The sequence below is a fragment of the Pieris napi genome, chromosome 13, assembly GCF_905475465.1.
Source record: "Pieris napi chromosome 13, ilPieNapi1.2, whole genome shotgun sequence".
NCBI classification, from domain to species: domain Eukaryota; kingdom Metazoa; phylum Arthropoda; class Insecta; order Lepidoptera; family Pieridae; genus Pieris; species Pieris napi.
In genome coordinates this window covers 8,091,112-8,107,178 of record NC_062246.1, presented here as the reverse complement: position 1 = coordinate 8,107,178, position 16,067 = coordinate 8,091,112, and the positions used below count along the sequence as shown (strand labels likewise).

Sequence of the window (16,067 nt, the reverse complement as noted above, 5' to 3'; positions counted from 1 at the left end):
ATTTTAAAACTATGAGTCAGCATATTTCAAGGTTGTTAAAAATTGTCTTACAACCGATAATTATTTTGTTTCAAGACAGTGGTTATAGAAGACGCACTTTAGTTAGGCTATTCAACACTTCTTAGTTATTCGTCAAAAACCTTTTATGTTTTTCACGTTTTTTTTTTGTTACAGGAGGCAGATGGGCAGGCGGCTCACCTGATGATAAGTAATACCGACGCCCATGGAAACTCGCAATGCCAGAAGGCTCGCAAGCACGCTGCCGGCCCTTTAAAATTGGTACGCTCTTTTCGCGAAGAACCCTAAGTCGACCCTTATCACATAAAAAAATTACTATTATATAAAAGTAGCGCTACAATAATTTTTAGTTCGGGGCATCAGATTCTCTGTTTCGTCATAATTAGATGATCAGCCGTGCCTGACACACACCGTCGACTTTTTGGGTCTAAGGCATACCGGTTTCCTCACGATGTTTTCCTTCACCGTTCGAGCAAATGTTAAATGCGCATAGAAAGAAAGTCCATTGGTGCACAGCCGGAAATCGAACCTACTAGGCCAACATTTGCGGACTTAGCTTAGCCATGAATGCCTATTAGATTTAAAAATAATCATGAAACAGATTCAGAAATCTGAGGCCAAGGCCTAAAGAGGTTGTAGCGCTACTGATTTTTTTAAAGTCCTGCAAACCTCCAATGGGGCATGTGGCTTTCTACATTTAATTGTGTATTTAAAATTACGAGCAAAATCAATACAAAGCTTATTGAAACATCAAAAAATGTGTCACAAATAAATCACTACGGAGAATTGAGTAAGCATTATTATAATGTGCAGTTCACAATAAAAAGTCAAGTCGAGGTCAAGTCTAGACTTTTGTACTTTTACAAAAGTCTAGACTTGACCTCGAGGAACCATTCAAGTTCACCTCCTTGGCCGAGAACCTTCGGCATCCCGTGCAGTATCCCGTCCCAGCAAATTAAAGTACATAGGTACATGTCTATAATAAAGTTTAGTCCATGTTAGGGACATAAATTGATTAAAAAAGGGCTAAATTTTATTTGGCTTAATTAAGGAAGTGAAATTGCAGAGCCACTAGAAACTATTGCTTCCGCCTTTTCTTTACTAATATTTAGATTAGGTCTCTATCTATCTCCATTGAAGATAACAGGAAGCCAGAAAAAGCCTAAAAACGAAAAAAATACTATCACAATGGTTTCCTTTTCCATCTACGCAGTTAAGACACGGTGGAGACCAACTTCGTTAGGAAACTGACATGTCTTAGACCCAAAAACATGTAAACAGAAAGATAATCCTTGCCCATAAAATATTCTTGGCTTCAGATGCAGAAATCTGAAACGAATCACGAGCGCTACTGGATTATGATTGTCGACCGAACTTAGTAGCGGTATGACAAGTGCCTGTTTGGCTAACCACTAATAAAACATAGAATTTTCATAGATTCTAAACTACAGTTACAGATTACGCATGGAATATTTTAAGGTTTAGTCTAAAGGTTAGTGGCCCCTTCGCTCTCAGAATATCTACTATAGTGACGGTGTATTTGTCAAATATAATGACTGTTCTGCGAATTAAAATATAATAGCTTGTTTTGGCATTGGTATAAAAAAAACAAAACTTACCTGAAAAACACGTGGTCAATTCTTCTAATACTGCACAAATGTTACTTTATACTAAAATACAGATAATATTGTATTCGAATTATTAGCATTTTGTGTTTTAAAAAAGAAATTACAGTCCACTCCACGTGGTCAAAGAAACTGGCACAATCACAAAAAAACCGCGCCGATTTCGAAAATGGAACGCTCCCGGTGGAACAAAATAGTGATGTCCGGATGTATTTATCGATATTTTTTCCAAATGCACTCTTATTGCGTGCGCAACGTCGAATGTCACGTTAGAAACTGGTGGTACCTTTATCAGTTACGTTTCAAGCTTAACTTAAAGAATGTAATAATATTATAGTGATGCAAGTCGAGTCATATCGATATCTGATTGCATCAGCATTCTTGTTAAGAAATGGCATTTCACTGCTCTTAATATGAATTGAAGATTCGTTAATAAATTGTAATGGTCACAGATTGGAATTAAATATATTATGTAAGATAACGTTTTTATGTGTAAACGATTTGAAATTTTGATAGATACAAAATTGAGGTTGATGTTTGAAAGTTATAACAAATGGAAATTATTTCTTACAAGTCTAAGTAAAAGTGTAAAATCAAAGGACGTGTCCGAGACACGTCCTTACACATTATTTTACGATATCAAGGATTGATAATATCATTTAATTATAATCACGCGTATGGAGGCATCATTATGCCGGGCGAATGTTGGGACTCAAGCGTTTACAAAAAATATTTTTAAAGTACCAATGTATCAGTGTGCCGACTGTATTTCCGAATTAATCGGACTTAGGGTCCTTCAAGAAAAGACTACCAATTCTTAAAAGGCTGGCAACGCACTCGTGAACCCTTTGGCATTGGCATTACAGTGGTATGATATGGTATGGTTGGTGGATTCAGTTTCTGCACTTAAACTCGTGCTCGGTCCGTTGCGTGTAAAGTCCTGACTAACTAAGTCAGCCTGGCTATTTCCAGAAGCAATAGTACTACATGGGCTTATTTATCACTTAACACCAGGTGTTCTATTAAAAAAGAAATTGAATTGATATAACCATGCAACTTAAAGGAATGTGGGTTTAATAATATTCCAAAATAATTATACGGTAACGATAACTAAAAACAACATCTTTTCCAGTAAAACATATTACTTTAGAATGTACTTGTAAAAATCCTTAAGACCTAATTATTGCCTATAGTAAGTAGTAGTATTTAAAGTATAACGCGTAATTGCTTCAATTACAGATAAATATAGACCCTTTTCGCGGTTTTTAATGATAGAAAAATCAATGACTAGTACAAACTACGGCTAGTTTTATTCTCTGGAAGCCCTTAGGACCAATCATGATTAGGAAATACTAAATCGTCGTGTTCCGTTCCAAAGCCGATAGTTTTATGACAACATCAGCTACAATAATTCGAAGCGCTCAAAAGTGACCTTCAATTTACTACGCTATGTTATTACAATTATTTATGCATATAACTTTTAATGTATTAAATATGAAACACATAGCTAAATCTAGATAGCTCATATAAGTAGTGTTGATATTTTTATACATTATAACGTCCTATTTAAAAAAAAACAATCATTACTTTTGAAGATAAATTGAAGTACTAATTGAACTTATTAGTAATTGATTAGCGATTAGTTCATTTCATTTTACCGATATTAATCTGGCACCTCACTAACGATCAGGTAGAGAGGGTGTGTCATGAATCGTGGTGATATAATATTATCTTACAGATAAGAATGTATGCGTATTAAAATGAACTGAACGTAAAATATATTAATGGGCCGCCATTGATAGCATCTCTATGCGAGTAACATTTAATAAAACAAGTTTTAATTTTACATTTACTTTTTTTTTATAAAATAGGGGGGCAAACGAGCTTGCGGGACGAACAAAAAGGGCCGTCTTCGAAGCCCATAGACACCCATTTTTAGTGTATGCGTTGCCGGTCTTTGAGGGAGGAGTACACTCGATTTTTAAACATTTGGAGGCTCAAGGCTCGGATATCATATTAATATACAAGAAGATATTTATTACAATAAATATATATATATATAAATATATATATATAAATCACTATTAACATTGTATATTTTTAAACCAAACCATTAAACATAGTTAGCAAACATTTGTTACTATTGTACTACTGTCTACTTATAAAATGATATTAAAATTAAACGAAGTTACTAAAACCGTCAAAGCAAGACAACATAATTTATTTTACATTGGAAAATATATCACATGAAAAAGCTATAAAGAAGCCGTAATTAACGAAGATTCAAAGCAATAATTAAATAATTTTGCCTATACAATTTATCTCACCAAGATGATGGACGTGTCTTAACTAATTTAGTAAATTTTCATGTTATCCTGTAATCATTTGGCATTGAATTCAATTATCCTTTATTATCTATGTTTTTTTCACTTTGAGTTTACGTTTGCCTATTAGTGCCCATCTTGTATTTTTCTTTATGTACCAATGTATCAGAGTGCCGTGCGTTGGCAAGCTTTGTAATTAAAAAAACTATTAATTAAATGCTATGATTGAACTTTTACTGATAGTATTTATGACAAATTTTGGGTTATTTTTTATGACCACGTCATAAAAATTTTATTACGGAAATTTAAACACAAATCCACGAAGGGGTTAAAACAACCAGTGGCGATACAATCAAGGTCTCGGTCTATTTCTGTATCTACTTCGTGATCATTTGTTTTTTCCAATAGGCAAGTAGGTGATTAGCCTCCTGTCCCCGACACACATCATCGACTTTTTGAGTCTAAGGCATGACAGTTTCCTCACAATGTTTCCAATCACTGTATGTGCGAATGTTAAATGTCCTCATAGATGAAACAGTCCATTGGTGCTCAAGAATGAGAGGCGTACGCTGAAGCAACTACTCACTTTTCAGGGTTATAGCCAATAGGCTAATGCAATTAAAAAGTGGATCAGAAAGCAAACAAGAGTATAATTGAGAAAATCCTCAGCTCTCTCTTAGCAGACAAGGAGACCCGATCTGCTGGAGTTTCTGTGTAGGGTGTTATATGATGCTGCGATGTGCCAACTGAAACGGTACTTGGCTCACTAATGTCTTTAGTGTTTTGAATAGAGGTTACCTTTAATATATTAAAAAAACACCGTGTAATCGTACGATTTCCTGTTAACTTATGTATCTAATAAAACAGACAAACAACACAAAATTAACACAGCCGTTTAAGTACCAATTAACATAGTCAGCCGTAAATCGGCGTTATTTCATTCGTTATGGATCTCATAGTTTTATAAAAGTACTTTTGAATTAATAAAATAAACACTATTGACCTTGAAAAATTTAGCGTGGCACGTGCAGAACTTTGCACGTGCGATCGCGGGACCGTCAGGAAATATAACAATTTTTTTTTTCATTTCATAAAAGGTAATTAATTTAAAGAAATTAATTTACAAACTAAGTACATTATTATTGAATAATTCGCAAACGTTTCGCCTTAATATGATGTTTTTACTTAGCCTATGGAACATTTGCTATGCTACCCCATTAAGACTGTTCGCTTTTCAGGAATAAATTATTATATTTGTTACAGGGGGCAAACAAGCCTTTGGACGCACTAAAAGGGCAGTCATCGCAGACCGTGGACACCCATTTTTAGAAAAATCCAAGTCTCCAAAAAATTTTTTTCAGAGCTTAAAGAATAAATAAATAAAAATACCCGGATTGGTCCAGCCGTCATCGAGTTTTGCGCATAGCAACATATTTTATTTATATACATGTTTATTATTCTTCCACCACATTTTTTTAGTATTAGCATCGATTAATGATTAATTCACAATTCAAAATTTAGTTGATGTATTTTAATAAAGGAAATTTAGCTTTACTACAAGTTCGTTCTAGATCCTTTATAATTAAATCCACCGCCTACGTAAAAAAGTTTAAAGCCAAATCCCTTTCAACCCGATGTTTGATCTAGGTTCACTAAACTTTGGTGAGTGTCATAGAATATCTAAAATTTAATTAGGATAAGGTAGGATTACTTATAATCTGCGTACGCACTACGCATAGATCTATATATTCTAATATCAATACGATCTGCATTTACGATGAACAATACGATAATATTAACGAATTAAAAGATGTTTAAGTTCGATTTAAAATTATTAAGCTCATTAATTAGAGCCTGACACGCTCCATGCATCCCATTATATATCGATACCTCCCACGTAAGTTGTTGTATCTCCAAAACTGCAATTTTACAGTAGAGCGTTTCAAAGATTCAAATTAACCCAAAATCTGCATTTATTGTTGCATCTTTTTAAAATTTCGTATTTAATGTAATATATTTAGTCTTCTTAACTACGTCAAAAGAAATTTTAAGTAATATGTCTATTTGCGGAGATATTGTTCATACAACAATTTACTCCGGAGTAGAAGCTATGTCAGTTGTTGCATCTGATACTAACAATATTATACCGCGGCGCCCAGATAGCATCACTTGTGGTATATGATAGTTACAACTGTATACTTTGAAAAACATAAGTCTTACTCTGTTGTATGTGGTAATTATAGTTATATTAGGTACAGAATTCAAATGTACAATTTGAAAGTGATTAATTTTTTAGGTTAATAAATAAAAAAGAAATGTTATTAAGGTCAATTTTTTGTATTAGAAACAACATCAGTGTTAAAAAGCTAATCAGACAATCTTTGAAAATAAAATAATGAGCTTTTAAAACTTAATTAAATTACTTCTTCTATTGCTGAATAATCAAAAACGTTTTAACACATACTTTTTAAAAATTATAGAATAGGTAACGTTACAAACTCTTCTTAAGAACTAATCAAATAGAATTACAAAAATCAACATCACTATAAAAAAATATAAATATGAACTTAATTAATCATATTTTATATGAGATTAGCTTAAAATCAAAGTAGTAATTTGGTAACCATTTATAATTTTTGGCATGTACTTATTGGTTTATAATAATGATAAAGAAATTTTAAAATAAAAACAATTGTGTTAATTGTCAACCTAACAAACCTAAAATTAGCTTTTATGGAAGCCTTAAAACAATGTAAAACAAAAAAATATTATTTTTATGAGATCAATATTAAAACCTGATATGCTTAATTAAAGGCAATTCAATATAAAAAGAAAAATAAACGGAATATTTGGAAAAGACTCTATTCTGAATCAGAAAATTCAGCGTCATTATTAACGCCAACAACGAAAGATAAATGCCTGAAAAAGTCGTGATACGTAGCTGGAATAATTTCAGTATGACACAGGTTTATTAAGTCATCGTAAGTGTATAAATAAGTTTATTTTTGGACGAACGTTCTATTAGACGCTATGTACGCTATCACCTTCTGCCTGACCTTTTTCAAGAAATGTATGTTAGTTAGTAATATTTAGCTTATGAGCAATATAAACATAAAACGCAAACACAATACGATTGCGATTCTGACCGGCACAATTGTCAGATATCAGAATCTAAATTCTTTTGCACCTTGTTCATGAATTTTACGTATAAAATGAGAAAGACAGCCTGATACCTCATTAGAACCACGTTTGGCTTCTCCCTTGTGCCACATATAACAATGACCCTCTTTATTTGCTAAATCAAACAAAGTAAAATTAAAGACGGACACCTTCCGTTTGTAATATAAAATAATTCCGTTAATATTTCTGAAGATGTCGCACTGATCTTTCTTAGGAATATGAAAACTGAGCTTAAAGTTTTCATTTACAATGTCTCGATATAGACGTTCGGATTTAGCTTTCTCTTCATATATTGATTGAAGCCACTCATTATACATTTCAAATAATTTATGAAAATTTAAATCTCCATCCAAACATAACTTATTTGACCTTTGCGTAGTAAAATGTGACTCAACTGGCTGCAAACTCTTGATATTATGGTCACACACACTGGTTATAACAGACTGTCTTTTTTAAAGGGTGGTTTGATTGTTTTCCTCTTTGATCTGGAATTAATACTCCAGTAGTCGCAGCCATCTTTTCTAGGGCCTTATTAATAACCTGATCACTGACAGAAATAGTGCTTAAGAAATGTTTTTTGCATACATCCACATAATTATCTTCACCATGATCTACTGGAAATTAGTACTTTAACGTGTACTTTCGTCTTGAAGTGGTATCTGTGTAGACTCTGCGTTTATTTTGCTTTTTTACTAAGATGACTATATACATCTATTGTTTTTCTCGATTGCCCGAATTCCAAAAACTCTCAAATATCTTCTGTCTTTTACCTTCACTTAATTTATCAAAACACTTCTTGCGGCATTGACATGGCGGCCCCATCTTTGCTTGAATTTTACCATTTCTTGACATGTACTCTTTTCCCATATTACGTAAATTATTTCTATTAGTGTCTATCTATTCATTAAAATGTCTTTTTCTTATATTACCTTTATCTTTCCTTGGTTGACGACGGCGATCGCTTGTGCTAGGACTATTATTCGAAATATCTGACAGCGGACTATAACTGTTTATTGTTGTATACGTTGAGCAGCTAGACAGATAACCTGGTGAGGGTACGGGCAAAATATCAAAAGTTGATAGGTTTTCCTTTTGTATATAATAAGGGCAGATATCATTATCACAGTCGTAGTCCAAGTGGTTGGTACCACAAGAAGGTGAAGGGTGCGATGTTTCGAGATTTGCAGTATAAGAATCTGAAGCAACTTCTAGGTTATTATCAAAGATATCTGCTGCTAAAACAATGCACTAGGTATGCATCTGGCTATTGAGGCAGTCGGACTTACCATTTAAAGATCGAATTTTGAACTGATGACTTGACTTACAACGTAAATTTTCAGTAAAAAAAAAAAGTAAATCCAACGTAAAATATTGCATTTCACTATACAACTACATTTTGATGAACGATTTCCGAAGTAAAACGATGTATTTATTAGATACAACAAAATGTTTAACTTCAACGAAGACGTAAAATATTGCATGTATTACATACAACATTTTCGATGAACGCTCACCGGCGTATATTGTTGTAAGTAATCTATACAATAGTTTAGGTTGGGGCCACCATGAAAAGTGTTAGTAATCTAATTCATGCGACTAAAATAATATAAAATGAAACTTATTATTAATATTTTGTAGGTTTGAATCAGAAAAACTGTTTAATTCTTTTTCATTTAATGAAATATTGTCCTTTTCCATGGGTGTATCGGAGTTGTTATTTTGTATATTCGCATTATTCAGCAAATCACATATTCGATGCCCTCTTGATAATATAATACTTGCACGTTTCATTATAACAAATAAGAAGTAAACTAATTACGTCAATGAATTATCAAATAATATATGCGATGGCAACGTACGTGCGGCCGGTTGAAAGTCCGGCATAGTCTGTTGTATGTAACCAATACGAGGCGCGAGCGCGTGATTTTACCCACCTCGCGCCCCGCGTACACAAATGCATAGGCATATACATTGGTCTACTTCGTTCGCGTTTGAAAATTACAACATTATGCGTCTGACAAATCCTTTAAAAATAGTGTTTTTGTTGTTTTTTTTACTTTGAATGGATAGAATGGTCCATATTAGGATGTTTTTCAGCAAAAAAGCAAAATAGCATTTTTGTGGCATACAACAACTTACGTGGGAGGTATCGATATAATTATAGACTTTGCATCTATAATAAATTGATAAATCTAATTGTAAACCACTTTTCCCACTGGATAACAATAACGTAATAAAATTAATTGAATAAAAAAGTTAATTCTACGTCTTAGTTTTCGCATAGTTTATACGTTTCTGGAAATACTTAATTTATTATATAATAATTCATAGTATAGCTACTCAATTGTTAATATTGTTATTAGCGCCACCTATTGGCCTGCAGTGGTTATGATTTAAATAATTATTGAAGTAATTTTTATCGTAATGTATTTCACAGATTTCCAGAGGTAACCTACGGAATCTTAGAATATTCAGAAGTAACAGTGTAGAATTTGACATAAAGGATATATACATATATCTCAAAGTGTCTTTATAAAGTTTTTACCGCCTCGTTCAAAAAAATTGGCTGATGTTTGATTGAAACATTTGTCTCCTGTGAAACTGTGTTAGGGCCGTAATGAAAAGAGAAAGAAGAGTATTTAAGGTGATAACACTGAAGTTAATTAAAAAATATCGCAATTAAGGATGAACATAATATTCTCTAATATTACTTAAAATACAATAAAACAAGATTGTCACGTAATCGATTAAGTTCAATAATTGTCTCTATTATGATCAATGAGCAAGAACAGCGGGGTTCAATCGTAGCTAATGCAATTTCATTTAAGAAATAATTATCAGCATGAAAAACAGCATGTTAATAATTCAATATAATGGCTATTAGTCAGCCAATGAAGACGACACAGCTCAGTGGGTTGAGTTCCATATTCCAAATCTCTTTATTAACATTTATGGCAATTCCATTTTTATTTTGTTCATAAAATTGTCATGGCACGTGTCAAGCAATGGTCATTTTAAGGTGATTTAAAGTGTCGCTAGCGCCATCTATTTTCCCATAGATTGTTTACTACATATATACGAATAGATATCTGTGTGTGCTCCACAAAGTTTAAAATGTAGGGTAGGACTTCAAGTCGAGGCATAAGAAGAGTTTTTGTTCGGGCACACTTAGAGCTAATACGTAAGATACGTCCTGAATGTTACGCTGTGATATTTGGTTAGAATAAAGAGAAAAAATATTAAGACATATTTGAAATTAAAATTCATTTCTACAAACTCATTGATTTCCAAATTATTTGGATGCTTGAAAAATTTAAAATTCACTCGGAGAAATTTAAATTGCAACGAAAAGTAGATTTGTATCTACTTTGATTTTGGAGCTTAATTAAGAGGTTCTGAATTCAAATTTTAAAATAAGAAAATCCATAATATTATACACAATATGTTCCATTGAATAATTCTATATGAAAGATAGGATACCCTTTGGAATTCCAATTCTTGAAGTATTTTTTATGGGAACGATTAGAGACAAGTTTGTATTTGTGTGATATTTTATAGTTTTTCTTTACAACAAATATGAAGCAATCCGACACTGTCAACTTTTAGATCTAAGATCTGCCACTCTTCTAACGAAGTCTTCTTACGCCGTATGAGCGTTAAAGCCAGGTAGAAAAATTTGACTACCTTGACCTACTGCTCAATATTCTAACATATATCTATATCTATTGGTGGGCCTAATACATACAGCATAGTATACAGCTAAATTCTTCTCTAATTTGCATTTGTCTATTAGAGTTATCTTAAATTTTTGGTATTAATTAAAGCTTAATTTTTTTTAATAGAAGATTTTTTAAATTTATTTTCACAACTACGGTGAGTAAAAGTTGCGTCCTTGAATCGATATTATCCATCACTATCTGAAATTATCTGGATACTACTGTATAGCATTAATGAGAGTCGTAGCACACTACGCGATTTTGTTATTTTGAGGCAAAATGGAAAAAAAGGCTCGTGAGAAGCCGTGAGGTTTTCTTTAAAAAAGTTAATTACACTTAGAGCTATCTAAATGGTTGATTAAGTATTTATAATTGCATCTAAAGAAAGGTGGGGTGATAATGGATTAATTGAGGGATGTTACTATGCAATCGTTAATTCTTCATTCGTTTTTTTACTGTCAAACTGACTAACTATTTTGCTTGCTTGCATTGACCATTGATTTATTTTATATTCAAAAGCCAACGTAGTGAAAGAAATAATCTAACGTATGGATTGCCACGCCACACTTTATTTAACCTACTTTATTATTCATCAAAGAACACTTTACTAGTATGGCAATACTGAAATTTAAGTGTGGTCATTTTAGCACACTCCCTCGAGAGGGTTGAGTTTGTCCCGTTCGGGGCATATGACAACTTTGGGTGCTTTCATTGTTTGCGCCCTGCTGAGTGCTGATACAGGAAGGTACGGGGGCGGACCTATACCAGGCCTTAGTGGGAGCTGCTGCGTTCAAGGAAACAGGGGCTCTATTCGATGCGCGCAGACGTGGGAATTTAAGACTAAAAACCTCAACACTATTTCTAGATCGTCGTTTTGTTTGCGTTTTACACATGCACAACGCCATCAGTTAGTTACTAAATAAATAAATGAAAAGATGAATTTAGACACTTGTGTTGTTGGTATGGAATAACATCCGATAAATCGGGTGTTCTTCCTGAATGAAATCTAGAACGCAATACGCGTTCAATTTAGACATTTGGGTACTACGTAGTGCCTAATTAGCTGACAATTGACAACGATTTGCGCAATAGAAGACGTCACAAGACATTTCCGCTGACTAGATATGAATTACACGCTATGATAAAGAGGTAGTCGAAGCTTGAATGAGGAATGTGTCAGGTAGACGTTTTAGGGTTCTCACGGTTATTAACTAGGTATATCAGCGCGTGTGCGCTATTAAACGTCATACAGTTCACTGCTACTTATACTAATGTTTACTAACATTATCATTCTTCAACTAACTTTTTTTCCCATCCAGACATTTGACCAGACGTGATGACAGTTTCCAGAAAAGCAGTTCAGTTTATATGAAACCAAGGAAAAGACAGATATAGTCTGTCACGAATGTCAAAAAAACGTCACTATTTATTTGTCATTATTTCAATGTATGTGCTGGAAAGTGACTTGTATCAAAAGTGACGTTTTAACACGATTTCGCAAAGTAATTTATTCAAATGAATTAGTTATTTGTTTGCCTTTATCTAATATATAACATTCTCGTGTTTGTAATTAAACTCCTCCGAAATGGCTCTATCAATTTTCGTGAAATTTTGTGTGCATATCGGTTAGGTCTGCTATCGGACAACATCTATTTTTCATCCCCCTAAATGATGGATTTTGGTCCAACCCTATTTTTTTTTATGATACATACAAAAATACATACAACCCTTAATTTTCACATCTCTACGATCAATCCCTATTTTTTATTACAGTAGATAGTGATTTTTATTACACTAAAAAAATGTTTCCTAGAAATAATATACCTACACGGCAAAACAACGTTTGCCGGGTCAGCTAGAGTTACTATATATTTTTGCCATAATAAAGATAAATTTTACTAAATATAATCGAATACATATTTTTAACATTAGTAATAAACAAATGCCCCATCGTAAAATTTTGTTATATCGTGAACCAGGAAAACGATAACAGTTTTTGGAGTAAATTAATGACGCAATAATATAAAATAATATGTACATATTATTATTTTTTTCGATTTTCATTGTGACGAAACCCACCCACCCGAAATTATTAGTGTTGGAATAAATTTAATATATACTTCATTAAGTAAATAATCACTTAAGTATATTAATAAAGATTCACTACACCACTCAACTTTGGCTATAAATTCTTAGCTGAATTAACCATTCTTTAGAGGTCTTTATTTAATTTAGATATGTTATAAACATAATAGACGAACGCTGTATACGTAGAGCTTTTGGTTCCGCAAGCGGGCGGTACAATCAGAAATATTTTTTTTAGTAATAGGTATAAATTGAATCCATACGTTAATAAACAAATCTAGTTTATATACAGGTTTAAATGAGTCACATCAGACAAAACATTAAATACATAATTCTACCCTAATCTTATGACATAATATGCAAACACTTAATTCCATTATTAATTTAATGAAGTTATTTAAAACGAAAATGATTTAAGATTACTTAGATGACTCGGTTTCGACCCTTACGCATAACTTTCTCTTAGATATGTTTAAGAAATCGTTTTTTATGTCAACAAACATATGGGATTATAAAAATCCACTTACAACGGGATAAGGGATGAACGGTTGTATAGTAAGTGTATATTTTTGTAGTAATTGGTATTTCAAAACGAGAACAATAAGACTGTGTAGCGATGCCGCTCTTAGCTCGTATAATCAAATATACAACGGTTTCTGAAGTTAAAGACACCAGTGACGTAACACGACAACATATTCAATGAATGAATCACCAGTTCCAAGATTTAATTGATAAAAAATGACGAAATATGACGACGTCACTTCTCATTGGTTTAGTTCCGTTTTTTTATGACAGGTCAATGTCATCTAGGGTTGCTACTGCGAAAAAGTATCAAACATTTCTATAAAAGGTTATTCAATTCATATATCGTCAAGATCCTTTTCTTTACGTATAAGCTTTTTGAAGTCCGATAATCTTAACAAAACCTATTTAAATAGTAACATAAGATAGAATTTATTGAAAAATACAGTCCTTTTTAAAAGATTTAATAAATCAATTGTCATTTCGATGTTTAGTTTTTTTACCTGGCTGTATGGACTAAAGTCCTTTGCCTTTCCCATTACGGATAAATTAATATCATAATTTAGTTTTTTTACTCGCCGATAGGAAGGCCTTTCGACACGCTAAACTTTTTTTTAAATGTCAGCCCTATTTTCACGAGTTTTGGCGGGAAACTCACGTGTCATGACACATTGGTTCTAGGAACACAATTATAGTGCTACAAGTTCTACAAGCTGTGTTAAAACTTTAAAACAGTGAAAAAAGAATAGACCCTATATCTGAAGGTTCAAAGTTCATTATTGCTTGTGCATTGCACCTAAAAAAAGGGGCCGTGCTTTTTTATGCTTATCACATGATACAATAATATGCCACGTAGATTTATGTTTCAATGGAATAAGAAGAAAAGAACGTTCTATGACAAATTAAGCTCTTCATGGAACTACATAATTGTCAGAAAGAGGAAAACTTTGATAATTTAATATCTTTGACAGGAATGTCCTAATTTCGCGCCAGTTTTAGTAATACACACCACTTGACAGTTACATTAATATGATGACCCGGTAAACAAGTTTCTGAAGGCATCTTAAATATATGACAAACAGGTGACCAAAGACATCTAATATTACCCAGCTAATTAATTCAATTGCTGTATTTAGTATATTTCATTAGTTTTTATTTATGTTTCCCGTTTATAACCATCCTTTGTAATATACAAATATTTCATGATCATATTTAGCCAAATTGGTTCATCCATTCTCCATTAAGCGTGACAAACGAACACAAATAATTTTTTTACACATTTATAGTAAAGGATTTATGAAATATATTCGTGAAATTGATATGTATAAATAAACAATATCAATAAGCTAAATGATTTATTAGAAATGTAATCAAGGACAAAAAAATCACTTAATCACAAAACATTTCATATTTGTTAAAATTTTTGACGAAACTGTAATTAATCGTAAAAATAATTAATATTTCAAAATAATTTAGAAAAATAGAAAAGAAGAAAAAACCTGAATATAAAAAATACTGAACCAAATTGGTTTACTGTTACCTAAGTTAGAATATATCTTATTACAAACATACACTTACGAAATTTATCACAACACAAATATTATCGGTCAAACTGATAACCTATAACTTTTGAAGTCGGTTAAAATTCGTCGAGTCCCCTAGAATAAGGAAATACATAAAATATAAATAAATAAATTTGTTAAACGATTTCCCCCTACATTCTTAGTACTTCCCATCTGTCGTTTTTCCGCAGCTGCTGATAAGATGTATGTCTGTCCGTAGACGTAACGGATGTATCAAATTCGATCTATTGGCTATTGATTGAGGATACGAAGGTTTTACGATAGGAGATATCAAATATTTAACTTTAATTTATCATATCACGTTAAAATTTCTGTATAAGGCTAATTTAATTTGTATGTTTTAGTTCGAATCTGTATGAAACAAGCATTATTACGGATTCAATTATTCATATATTTGTCCTATCAGTAAAAAGTACATAATATGTCTTATACATATATTATATGTCTTGGTTTATGTCTTTAGACGTTTCTAGTACGAAATTTAGACAATAACTATTTAAAGACTGATATTTTGTGACCAATCAAGGAATCAAAAGATATTAATAGAAAAGTGAATATAGTTATAGTACATAAAACGAAAAAAAAACCATCAACATAGGTCCATTGGCACTTCCAAGACTGTTTAAAGAAGCAAAGATTCTGTTTGGTTTAATTTTTTTTCGACCGTTAGAAAAAACGTTTTGAAATTCCTTAATACAAACATTTTATTTATGAAGACATTTATTCTGCATGCATTTTGAAAAATAGTAGAGTTTGAAATGTAAAGCCGTTGACACAGTTTAGTATTTTTGTTATTTCTAAAGCTTTAAAAAGCTTTCAGAAGGCAGAATTCACCATTTTCTAAATCATACATGCTAACAAGCTCAGCTAAATACCAAATTTGTCTGAATAAAAAAGCCAAGAACAGATTAATAATATTACGAAGCAAAAAACACATTAAAATTAAAAAAAAATTGACTGATTTGTACATATGTAATACATTTGAATATTATATTGAATTAAAAAAAACTTCCC

At 32.1% G+C, this 16,067-nt stretch overlaps 1 protein-coding gene across 1 annotated transcript in view; it reads right to left on the bottom strand.

The window, feature by feature from the left end:
• The window catches only part of LOC125055454 (neural/ectodermal development factor IMP-L2-like), a 47,790-nt gene extending 45,912 nt beyond the window's left edge, over window positions 1–1,878 (bottom strand). The window contains exon 1 of the mRNA XM_047657919.1: window positions 1,638–1,878. The gene's annotated coding sequence lies outside the window, so the exon portion shown is untranslated. The remainder of the gene's footprint in view (window positions 1–1,637) is intronic.
• Window positions 1,879–16,067: the final 14,189 nt, after the last annotated feature.